The sequence below is a fragment of the Meriones unguiculatus genome, chromosome 8, assembly GCF_030254825.1.
Source record: "Meriones unguiculatus strain TT.TT164.6M chromosome 8, Bangor_MerUng_6.1, whole genome shotgun sequence".
NCBI classification, from domain to species: Eukaryota; Metazoa; Chordata; class Mammalia; order Rodentia; family Muridae; genus Meriones; species Meriones unguiculatus.
The window spans coordinates 76,104,270-76,115,956 of NC_083356.1; positions in this window are offsets into that span (position 1 = coordinate 76,104,270).

Here is an 11,687-nt window from a genome sequence, read left to right on the forward strand (position 1 = left end):
AGCTGGCTCTCTCTGTTTTATTGAGTCTGGGACGGCAGCCTCTGGGATAGTGACACTTTCAAGGTTTGTCTTCTCTCCTCGGGGGATGCATGGGTACAGACACCCCAACGCTGTGCTCCATTAGTGCCAGACATCCATTAGTCCAAACAAGTTAACAAGTGAAATAAAAGGTCCCATCCAGCCAGTGTTCCAGACCCCTGGACGACCTTCCGCCTTCGCATCTCACAGGAAGGCTCTGCGTCTCTGAGGCTGAGGCTTCTCACTCCCTTCTCCACCTGCCTGTCTCCCTAGCCCTTGCCTTTTATTGGTTAAGAAAAACAGATCATTTGTCCTTCAGCATTTTCTCAGGTCTGGATCTGGCCACCGGTATTCCTGAGGGGTCCTTAAACATGTTCCTCTGTCCTCTGTAATTCCCGTGATTAGATCTGGGGACTTGATCAGATTCAGGTTCAATTCTTGGCAGCCTGCCTCACGGGAGGCGTGGCGTCCTCCTGCCAGGAGTCCATGGTGTCTTTTTGTGTGTTAGTGGTCACTGGTGTTCACTGCCTCCTTTTGTCGCTATGCCGGGACTTGCAAAAGGATGCTATTCCGTGGCTGGCTTCCTTCTTCGTTTGTTGTCTGGGATTCGTGAGTGGCGGAATCTCCTTAGCAACTGTTTACTGAGTATCATAGATCTCCTTCAGGGTGTTTGAGACAGTAAGGACTTGGCTCTTGATTGGTTGAATTTTTTTTTTTTTTTTTTAACAACAGGAATTAAACTCAGAGAGCCTCACCCATGCTGGGCAAGTATTCCACTCCTAAGCCACACCCTTGGCTCCTGTTCTTTTTTTTTATTTTTAGTTTTTACCTTTTAAATTTTATTTTGAAACAGTTACACAGAGCTACCTAGGCTGGTCTTGGGCTCATAATAGGCTCTTGATTCAGCCTCCCTGACGAGGCCAAATCATGAGTTAGTTTTCTCTCTCTCCCTCCCTCTCCCTCTCTACCTTCTCTCTTCTCTCTCTCTCCCTCCCCCCCCCCCCTCAATAGGATGTCATGTATCCTGGCTGGCCTGGAACACCCTATATAGGCAAGAATGACCTTGAACTATTCTTCTACCTCCCGCTCCTAAGTGCTAACTGATATTGCAGGTGTGACCACTGTGCCTGGGATCAAACTCAGAACTTTGCGCTTGCCAAGCAAGCACTCACTAACTGAGCTACACCCCAAAACCATATTTATTTTTATTTTCAGTACTATGGGTAGAACCCAGGGCCTTGGGCTGCTAGGCAAGTGCTCTAGTGCTGAAACTCCTCCCCCCTCCCCCCAGACTGGAGCTATCTTAAGGTGTACATTATTTATTTTGCACACCTGTGCATGTATGTGAGCCTATGATACACGCCACAGTACACAACTGGGCTACGGGGACTGAACTCAAAATGTCAGGCTTGGAGGGAAGCCCTTTACCGCTGAGCCATCTCACTGGCCCGGGTTATTCCTCTACTCACCTTGTGAGTTGGGGATTTAGCGTGTCATAATCCCCTGTCATTCCTGCCCGGGTCTCATTCTCCTCAGCCAGAGGGGCCCTCTTTGGGTTGACCCTGAAGCCCGTGACTCCAGGCTCTGGAGGCCCCTTTTCATTCTGGAAGGTCAGGGTACTCCAGACAGACCTGAGGAACTTGCTGCTGCACATCTGAAATCATTATTGAGGAGCCCCACTCTCCTTGCGGGAGTGATGCTTAGAAACCACAGTCTGGATGTTAGCAACATGCATTGTTTCTGGCTGTTTCCAGGGGGTGAGCAGGGAAATAGATCCCACACACACACACCAAAAAAAGATAAAATGCCGAGTGAGTCACGGATGTCAAATCTTGGAAGCAACCCAGATGTTCTCCCATAGGAGACTGGATTAACAGACTGGGGTCTATCCATCCAGTGCAACATTGAGCTGTTTGCCCTTCAATGCATATTGCCATAGGAAAGAAGCCCATTTGTATGCTTCTAATCACACGGCATTGTGAAGAAGCTAAGACTGTGGAGGTGGTAGAAAGATAGGTGGTTGCGAGGTGCTGGGGGAGAGAAAGTGCCTCTCACTCATCTAGTGGAGCACGGGAAGGTTTAGCGCAGTGAAATGTCTATGCATGGTCCTTGAGCAGTCAGAGCAATCTCTTATCTACAGCGTACTTCCCAGTTCCAGTTGTCCGTGGTCAACCGAGGTCTAAACACATCGAGTGGAAGACACCCCCAATTTTAACTGATTTTTAAAATTGCGCTTCACTGCCAACAGTGGGATAATCTCTCCCGTTGTGCCACATTGTCACTCCTGGAGCATGAATCATCCCTCTGTCCAGTGTGTCCCCATGGGACCTGCCTGTTAGTTACCTACCTGACCTCTTGGTCATCATATGAACTTTTGGAGTAGTGCAAGTGCTTGCTTTTTTTTTTTTTTTTTTTTTTGCCTTGTCTGTTCTTCTTTTTAAATTGTTATTTAAAAATCATAACTTGCTTATTGGTTAAGTTATTTGTAGGGGGTGGGTTGGCGTGTGCATGTGTGAAGATGTGTGAGGGTGGGCTCTTGGGGTGAGAGGACATCAGATGTCTTTCCCTGTCACTCCCTACTTGACTGTTGATGGATCGATGGATTTAGTGTGTGCACGATGTGTGTGCTGGAGCATGTGTCCGGCCCCTGAGGAGGAGGGAACGGCTTTGCGGAGCTTGCCTTCTATCTGCACGGCTTACAAGGATGAGACGCAGATCACCCCTTGTGGGTGGCAAGCCCCCTCCCATTTGCTGAGCCATCTCATTGGTCCCAAAACCTTATATTTTGAGTCCCGGTTTCTTACTGGGATCTGAGGCTCACCGATTATGAAAGGCTAACTGGCCAGTGAATCCCACGGACTTTTCAGTTTCCATCTCCCCTGTGCAAAGAGAGTTCCACCATGCTGGGCTTTATTTTTTTCCCCCCATGTATTTTCCATTCTTTTTTTTGGGGGGGGGGGTTATCACACTCAAGTACTCATGCTTTCACTGACTGAGCTGTCTCCCTAGACCCATTTACTTATTTATTATTTATTATCTTGAGACAGGGCCTTACACTCAAACTTCCTATGCAGCCCGGGATGGCCTGAGCCTCCTGCCTTTGCCTGTCAGCTGCGGGAGTTACAGGTATGTGCCACCACGCCGGGTTTTTGCAGCGGTAGGGCTTGAACCCAGGGCTGTGAACGCCAGGCAAGCCCTCGACCGACTGAGGTACAGCCGTAACTCTTCCGTTTTGTTATCAGTTATTATTATTAATCTCTTTCTGTGCCTGTTAGTGTGTAGCTGCGAACTCAATTACGTGTTTGTTGAAAACCCCCCACAGAATGCCTAACACGAAGAGGGGAGCCTGGTAAATCTGAGCTTTAGCTGGGAATGCATCAATGTTCGCTTAGAAATTACAGCAAATGGTGCCTATTGGCGTAGGGAGCACGAAAACTATACTTACGCTCAAGTTTTCTACAGACCAAAAACTTCTAAAAAATAATTTTTCCCCCAAATTATGACTTCCTATTAATATTTTTAACTTAAATTCTGGACTGTAGTGGGATTTTTGTTGTTATTTTAAGTCAAAGTCTGACGTAGCCAGGAACCTCCTACTCCTCTTATACAGCCGAGAAGATCCTGACCCATCTGTCTCCACCTTCAGAGTCCTGCGATCACAAGCGAGCGTTACCAGGCTTATGTGGTGCCAGGTGTGGAACTCCGGGCCTGGTGCCCGTCAGGCAGAACACTCACCAGCTGAGCCACACTCCAACCTATATAAATATATATGTATTTTTTCATATAGTGTAGCCCGGGCTGGTCTAAAATGCTTCTGCCTCAGCCTCACGAATGCTAGGATTTACAGGCATGAGGCACAAGGCCCTGCTAGCATGAATTTGAGACAACAGCATACAACTCGATTAGATTTTTTTTCTAGGCAGTTTATGTGTTTGTTTTCCAGGGACATCATCTCTGCCCCACTTGTACCTGATCATAATATAGGGCTGGCTGGCTGTCCATCCACAGCACCAGGAACTCTGACCATCAGCTCAGGGCAGCAGAAATCAATATAAGTTTCTTGGATGAAAAAAAAAAAGGAAATAAAGCTTGAGGTCATTATAGGCATCTTCAGCCTCTTGGACGGAGACACTTTTGTACAGAATTGAAAAACATTTTAAATTATAAATATACTGTACAATAAGATAATGTACTTCAGCAAAGACCATTTGGAAGGTTCAGTAAATGAGATAATAAAAATAACCAGGACGGCAGTTTATGTCTGTGGTCAGCCCTATTTAAAGATAGCCTTTCACAGAGCATTAGAATCTTTACACACTCGGATATGTACATATATTTATGCATGTATACACAGCGCTGTTTGCGTTTCCAGGAAATTGCCGTTAACAGTCTGTCATGACGGTTTTCCTCACTGAACATTCCTGTAAGCCTCACCACCTACTTAGGGCTTGGATTTATTTTCACAGTGATGACATCCTTTACCACATAAAATAATTATCAAGTGGAGAGGAAGGCTGCAGTCACAGGAAGACGATTATCGAGTTGCTGGGAGGCGCGGAGCATGGTTTCTCCGCTGATTGCGTAACCTTCCCCGTGAGTGCCAGGGAAATGCAGCAAGGCCAGTAGCCAGAGGCACCGGCCTGCTCGTCTCTTGCACTCCGTGTTCGGCCCCAGCACACTGGCTTTCTACAGTTCTGGGCCCTTCGGGCAGTGCTATCTCCTTCTTGGCTGTAGAGAGTATTATTGTCACAGAGACCTTTAGAACAAACGATTAAAGACTTGCCCACAGCACCGTAGACCAAGTCAGCTGTGTGACCTTGCTGTGTGACCTTGGTGCTCTCTCTCTCTGTTCTCTTGTTTTTGTTTTTATGACAGGGTTGCTCTGTGTAGCCTTGGCTGTCCTGGACTCGCTTTGTAGACCAGGCTGGCCTGGAAATCCCAGAGATCAGCTTGCTTCTACCTCCCCAAGCATGCCACCATGGGCCTGGCTGTGACCTTGGCTTTCAACTTCAATAGGACATGAACTGAGTCCACTCCCTGGGAAGAGAGGCCCCACAGCTCAGCCCCTGCTTGTTCATAAACTACCAATAAATAGACATTCCTTTGAAAAGTTATTTTTATTTTATTTATTTATTTTACAGAGACAGGGTCTCACCATGTAGCCCTGGCTGGCCTGGACTCACACAGATCTCACACTTTCTCTTCCTCGAAAGTGCTGAGATTAAAGGTGCGTGCCACCACGCCTGGCTGTCTTAATTTATTGAAGATTTATTTATTTTTATTTCATTTGTGTGAATGTTTGCTGCTTGTATGTAAGTGCACCACACCCGTGTCTGTTTGGCTTCGGAGGCCTGAAGAGGGTATCAGACCGCCTCTCCCCCAGATTGAGGTTATATACTGCTGTGAGCTGCTGGGACCTGAACCTGGGTCCTCTGCAAGAGGACCTCTGCTCTTAAGCACTGAGCCATATCCCCGGCTCTTTCTTTTTATTTCTTTGTGTGTGTGCTACATGTGTGCAGGTGCCCATTGGGGGCAGAAGAAGGCATTGATCCATGGATCTGGAGTTTCCGGCAGTTGCGAGCCACCGCCGGGAATGGATGCTGGAACACGGGTCTCTGGAAGAGCAGCGAGCACTCTTAACGGTTCTCCAGCCCCTCACAAAGCTTTTCTTATTCTCCGGCTGCACTGGCCCTTTGCTGTCACCCATTTGTCTTGACAAAAGGATGCTCCAGGCCTTAGGATGTTGCTGTGTGGGATAGAAGCAACTGGCCAGGGTATATCAGGCATGGTGTGACCCCACCACAGCTTAAACAACTGTGTTTCCTGACTTTTCCACCATCCCCTCCAGCCAGGTGGTGGCGGCCTTTAATCCCAGCAGAGGCAGAGGCAGAGGCAGAGGCAGAGGCAGAGGCAGAGGCAGAGGCAGAGGCAGAGGCAGAGGCAGAGGCAGAGGCAGAGGCAGAGGCAGAGGCAGAGGCAGAGGCAGAGGCAGAGGCAGAGGCAGAGGCAGAGGCAGAGGCAGAGGCAGAGGCAGAGGCAGAGGCAGAGGCAGAGGCAGAGGCAGAGGCAGAGGCAGAGGCAGAGGCAGAGGCAGAGGCAGAGGCAGAGGCAGAGGCAGAGGCAGAGGCAGAGGCAGAGGCAGAGGCAGAGGCAGAGGCAGAGGCAGAGGCAGAGGCAGAGGCAGAGGCAGAGGCAGAGGCAGAGGCAGAGGCAGAGGCAGAGGCAGAGGCAGAGGCAGAGGCAGAGGCAGAGGCAGAGGCAGAGGCAGAGGCAGAGGCAGAGGCAGAGGCAGAGGCAGAGGCAGAGGCAGAGGCAGAGGCAGAGGCAGAGGCAGAGGCAGAGGCAGAGGCAGAGGCAGAGGCAGAGGCAGAGGCAGAGGCAGAGGCAGAGGCAGAGGCAGAGGCAGAGGCAGAGGCAGAGGCAGAGGCAGAGGCAGAGGCAGAGGCAGAGGCAGAGGCAGAGGCAGAGGCAGAGGCAGAGGCAGAGGCAGAGGCAGAGGCAGAGGCAGAGGCAGAGGCAGAGGCAGAGGCAGAGGCAGAGGCAGAGGCAGAGGCAGAGGCAGAGGCAGAGGCAGAGGCAGAGGCAGAGGCAGGCGGTTCTCTGAGTTTGAGGCCAACCTGATCTGCAGAGTAAGTTTCAGGACAGCCAAGGCTACAAAGAGAAACCCTGTCTCGAAAAACCCAAAATCATAAACAAAGAAACAAATAAATAAAGTAAATAAGTTAGTTCACATCTCTCTTTCTCTCTCTCTCTTCCTTCCTTTCTTTCTCTCTCTCTTTCTCTTTCTCTCTCTCTTTCTTTCTTTCTTTCTCTTTCTTTCTTTCTTTCTCCTCCCTCCCTCCCTCCCTCCCTCCCTCCCTCTCTCTCTCTCTCTCTCTCTCTCTCTCTCTCTCTCTCCCTTTCTTTCTTTCTTTCTTTCTTTCTTTCTTTCTTTCTTTCTTTCTTTCTTTCTTTCTTTCTTTCTTTCTTTCTTTCTTCTTTCACTACAGGGTTGGATGTAGCCCAGACTGACCTCACATTCTTTATGTAATTAGGAGTGGCTTTGGATTCTTGATCCTCCTGCCTCCACCACCCAAGTTCCGGGATTACAGGCAAGCACTGCTGCGCCTGCTTTATGTGGCAATGAGGTAGAACCCAGGGTCCTAAGTACTCTTGGGGTCAAGCCATACCCCCAGCCCACAGTTCTTAACAGGAATTATTCATGATTACATTTTGTTTTAAAATGAGTTCAAACAATATGTGTGCAGCCAGGCACAGCCTCGTTGGGGTCCCCTGGCTCCCAAGGGGAGGATGAAGCTGTTCCGGGAGGTGGGGCCTGGAGAAAACCCCTGGCAGATGTGGCCCTGAGCCCCAGCAGGAGATGTAAGTAGGTTTCCACGGATGCTCTTGAAGGACCCCGGGTCTTTGTTAAACCAGTTTCAGTAGAGTATTCTTTCTGGTAGACTCTAACCATCATGACTCATAAAACAAGAAAAGCTGCACAGGGATGGCTGGGGACGTAGATAAAGGTACTTGTCATACAAGCCCAGAGACCAGGTTTGATCCCTGGGACCCACAGGAAGATGGATGCAGAGAACTAATTTTACAGTTGTTCTCTTATCCCACCTTTGTGCTATGCACGCACACACACACACACACACACACACACACACACATAAAGGAGAGAGGGAGGAGAGGAACATACAGAGACAACACATACACAAATATTTTTATAATAAAACAAAAATTTAAAAACAACTTACAGTTCTTCTGCCCCAGATTTTTAATTACTGTGATTGCCATCCCGTGCCACCATGTCTGAGCAATAGTTTACATTTTGGATGGCATGTCAGCATTTGAAAGGCTTCGAATTTGTGTGTGTGTGTGTGTGTTTAAACCAGAGGTCAACACTGGGTGTCTTCCTTAACTGCTTTTCACCTTATTTGTTTATTTATTTAATTTTGTCTCTTGAGACAAGGTCTTACTCTGTGTCACTGTCTACCCTGGAGCCCACTGTTTAGACCTGGCTGGCTTTATACTCACAGAGATCTACCTGCCTGGGCCACCTGAGTGATGGGATTAAAGGCGTGTGCCTCCATGCCAGACTTCTGCCTTACTTTTTGGTGGGGGCAGGGGAAGGGTTCTTTCCCTAACCCTGGAACTTGAAGATTAGGCTTGTGGAGCCTACTGGGGCCTTCCGTCCCCACCGGCCGGCACTAAGACTGCAGGTGATGCAGTCACACCCGGCTTTTTACCCGGATGCTCAGGATGGACTCACACTGTGCTTTGGTGGAGGGCGTCTTACCCACGGAGCGTCTTCTCAGCCCCAAGCTTTGGATTTTGAAGCATTCTGGAGTTCAGATTTTCAGATTAGACATATCCAATCTCCAGGACACGTGTCTACGAAATGCTGTGATAACCCACCAAGGCAACATAAAGCTTTTGGTGTGGTGGCTGACACCCAGAGACCTGCTTAATAAATGGAAGTTATTTATACTTTTATGAATTTAACTGTGGAAAAGTGAGGGAAAAGAAAGATGAAGTGGGTTGGAAGGTGGACATTTTTTTAAATCACACCTTTAAAGGCTAGATAAATACTTTGAAATATTTGTCTCTCAGACATTTCAGATCACACAAATGTGTTTCTGTGTGTGTATGTGTGCACACACGTATAGGTGCACCAATATGAAATCATAGCGCTACAAATCAAACATGTTGGGCCAGTGATACAGCTCGTCAGGTGGAAAAGCTTGCTGTTAAGGCCACGAACCTGAGTTTGCATGGCAAAAGGAAAGAACTGACTCGTGTAGGTTGCCCTCTGACCTTTACACACAAGCAGTGATATGTAAATCACTTTATTTATGACAGATAATAACTGTATTACCTGTGGTAATAAATAATAGTTATGTATTACTAATAAATAAATAACTTTAAAAATTAAAAAAGTCAAACACATCATGAAGATGTCTGTCGCCCTTCCTGGTAGCCGCAGGCAAGGTTTTGTTGGATAGTCGCCTACACTTAGTTGCTTTGTACAAATGACGTTGTGCATCACGTAGCGGTTGGCTGGTCTGCACTGTTAAGACGTGGGGTCTTGTGTAGCCCATGAGGACTCTTACTTCCGATCTTCCTGTCTCCTTCTCCCCAGTGCGCACCATCACACGCTTCAAGTTCAGCGAGAGGCTTTGTCTCAAAATAAAGTGCAGAGCCATAGAGGACTAGGCCCCGGGTTGACTCCTGACTTCCAAACTCATGCATATATGAACAGGTACACGCTAAACAGACACATAATGCATACTCAATAGTGCAAACACACGCACGCGCGCACACACGCACACGCACACGCACGCACGCACGCACGCACGCGCACACACATGCACAGTGACTATAAAAAGAAAAAAAGGCCGGTAAGATGGCTCAGTGCCTTAAAGGGATTGCTGCTAAGCCTGAGGACGGAAGTTCAAGGCCCAGAACCCATGTGATGGAAGGAGAGAGCCAACTCCCACAAGTTATCCTCTGACCGCTACATGTACAACGAGATGCGTGCATTCCCCTGCAAATAAATGAGTAGAACATACAAATAAAGAAAAACTACTGTTATTTGAATATTGCGGCATCTACTTTTTGGCTCCACATGTGTCCGCCCATAAAGTAGAAGCCAGCCCCATGGTCTCTATTCCCAGCTCCACACTGGATACCTTCTCAGCTTTAGTGTTATGAATCCTGTGGCACCCTGCAGGGGAGGGAGTGTGATCGGAACCCCAAGGACAGTAGCTGGAGTAGTTGGCCCCGAGGTTCTGAGGAGACTGTATTCCAAAGGTTAGTCTTGGCTGCTGTTTTATTTTGAAAGAAAAAAAAAAATAAAGTACAGGGCCAGCAGATGGCTCAGAGTTCAAGGCTAGCATGGGCTAAATAAGATCTTGTCTCAAACCAACCAACCAACCAACCAACCAACCAACCAACCAACCTACCAACCAACCAACCAACCAACCAACCAACCAACCAACCAACCAACCAACCAACAAACCAACAAACCAGCCAACTAACCAGGCTAGCTAGTTGCTAACTTTAGTAAGACTGCAAAACATAACGTTAAAGTAAGAAAACCAATTGAATTCCCAGTTCTACAGTGGACCAGGCCTGGCAGAGTCCTCTGAACCGGCTCTCAGCTGTGTTTGCTGTTGGGCACTCCACTGTCTCCTTTGCCAACTCTGCCATCCCAGTTTTGGGACACAGTTCACCACCACGGACCCTGGTGTGGAAATATGATGCAGGCTTCTGCCTGACTGCTGCTCCCCTGTCCCTGCAGAGCCCTACCTCTTGTGGACTTCTTTCACCATGGTGGCTGGAGGGGACAGTACGTGTGTGTGTGTGTGTGTGTGTGTGTGTGTGTGTGTGTGTGTGTCCCTAGAAGGACTACTAGAGCCACAGGGAGGGCTGGGTCCTTTCTTTCCCCATCCTTGGTAGACCCGTGCCCACTGCCATTAGGAGCAGCCGTGTGGTCTCTTCTGCTCCCCAGCCCCTGGGTGGCGTGACCCGCTGTTACTCCGGGGAAGATTCTCCCTTAGGGTCTCCATGCTCCCACCACCTTCCTGGGTTCCAGGCTCACCTCACCGTGCCCCACATCTGTCCCCCGCCCCCAGAGGTTGTCTCATTCTAATGAATCTAAGCTGCAGCCGGCCAGGTGTGCAGCGCTGACTGGATGTTGCAGAACACGGGACGGAGACTATGCTGACTTGGAATGTCACAGCTCCTGCCCCACACGCCATCCCAGGACAGAGGCAGGTCAGGCGGGGCTCAGGGGAGCCCCCACGCTCCCAAGATCTTAATTACGGTAGGGTCAGAATTTGAACTCATTCCTCTCAGACACCAATTTCTGTGCCAGCTTTGATGCGTCCTTCCGGGATGTCCCATTTCCCACCAGCCCGAGAGTGCTGAGCAGGGATCCAGTGGGTGGAGCTGAGAGACAGACATAACACCTGTGACGATACCCATGCTAAGGGCCACCATGGGAGCCTTCTCCTCAAACCCTCCGCTAGAGCCAGCTGGCCCCTGTAGGCCATATACCTGTCTGGGTGCTGGTATGGGTCTATGCCAGAGGGAGGGAGGCAGGAAGGGAGGGAGGGAGAGAGGGAAGGAGGGAGGCTTGGGTTTTGACTGGCAGCTGAGCTCACTGCTTTGGGCCTGCCCTCCCCCTCCCACTTCCATTCCAGCTGGCTGCAGAAGCCAATGGGGGGAGTCAGGCTTACAGGGAAACGTTTGTTCTTGCCTAGAACAGACATGGGCTGGGGACCCAGCTTCCCTTTGGCTGCCACGGAGACCGGGGCCACTTGAGTTCATGTTTATTTTCACAGCGTGGATTCCATGGAGATAATCACCGCAGACAGGGAGACCCTGGGAAGAGGGCTCCGGCCGCCATGGAGCACCTACTACGTGCCGGGTTAAAGACAGACCGGAGCCAGGGGGATTCCCAGCACACACGTGAGGATCTGACCCCTGACTGAGGGTTCAGAGAGGGCAAACCTCTCACCCAGGGTCACACAGCAGGTTAGAAGAGAGCTGGAAGGGGAGGCCACTTGCGCCCAAGCTCTTCCTACTGGGACTGAATGAAGCCTTTTCCAAGCAACAGGCTCTAATCCAACGTGAGGTCCTGGCCAAGCAATTCTTCTCTGACCTTTAGTCTCTCTGTC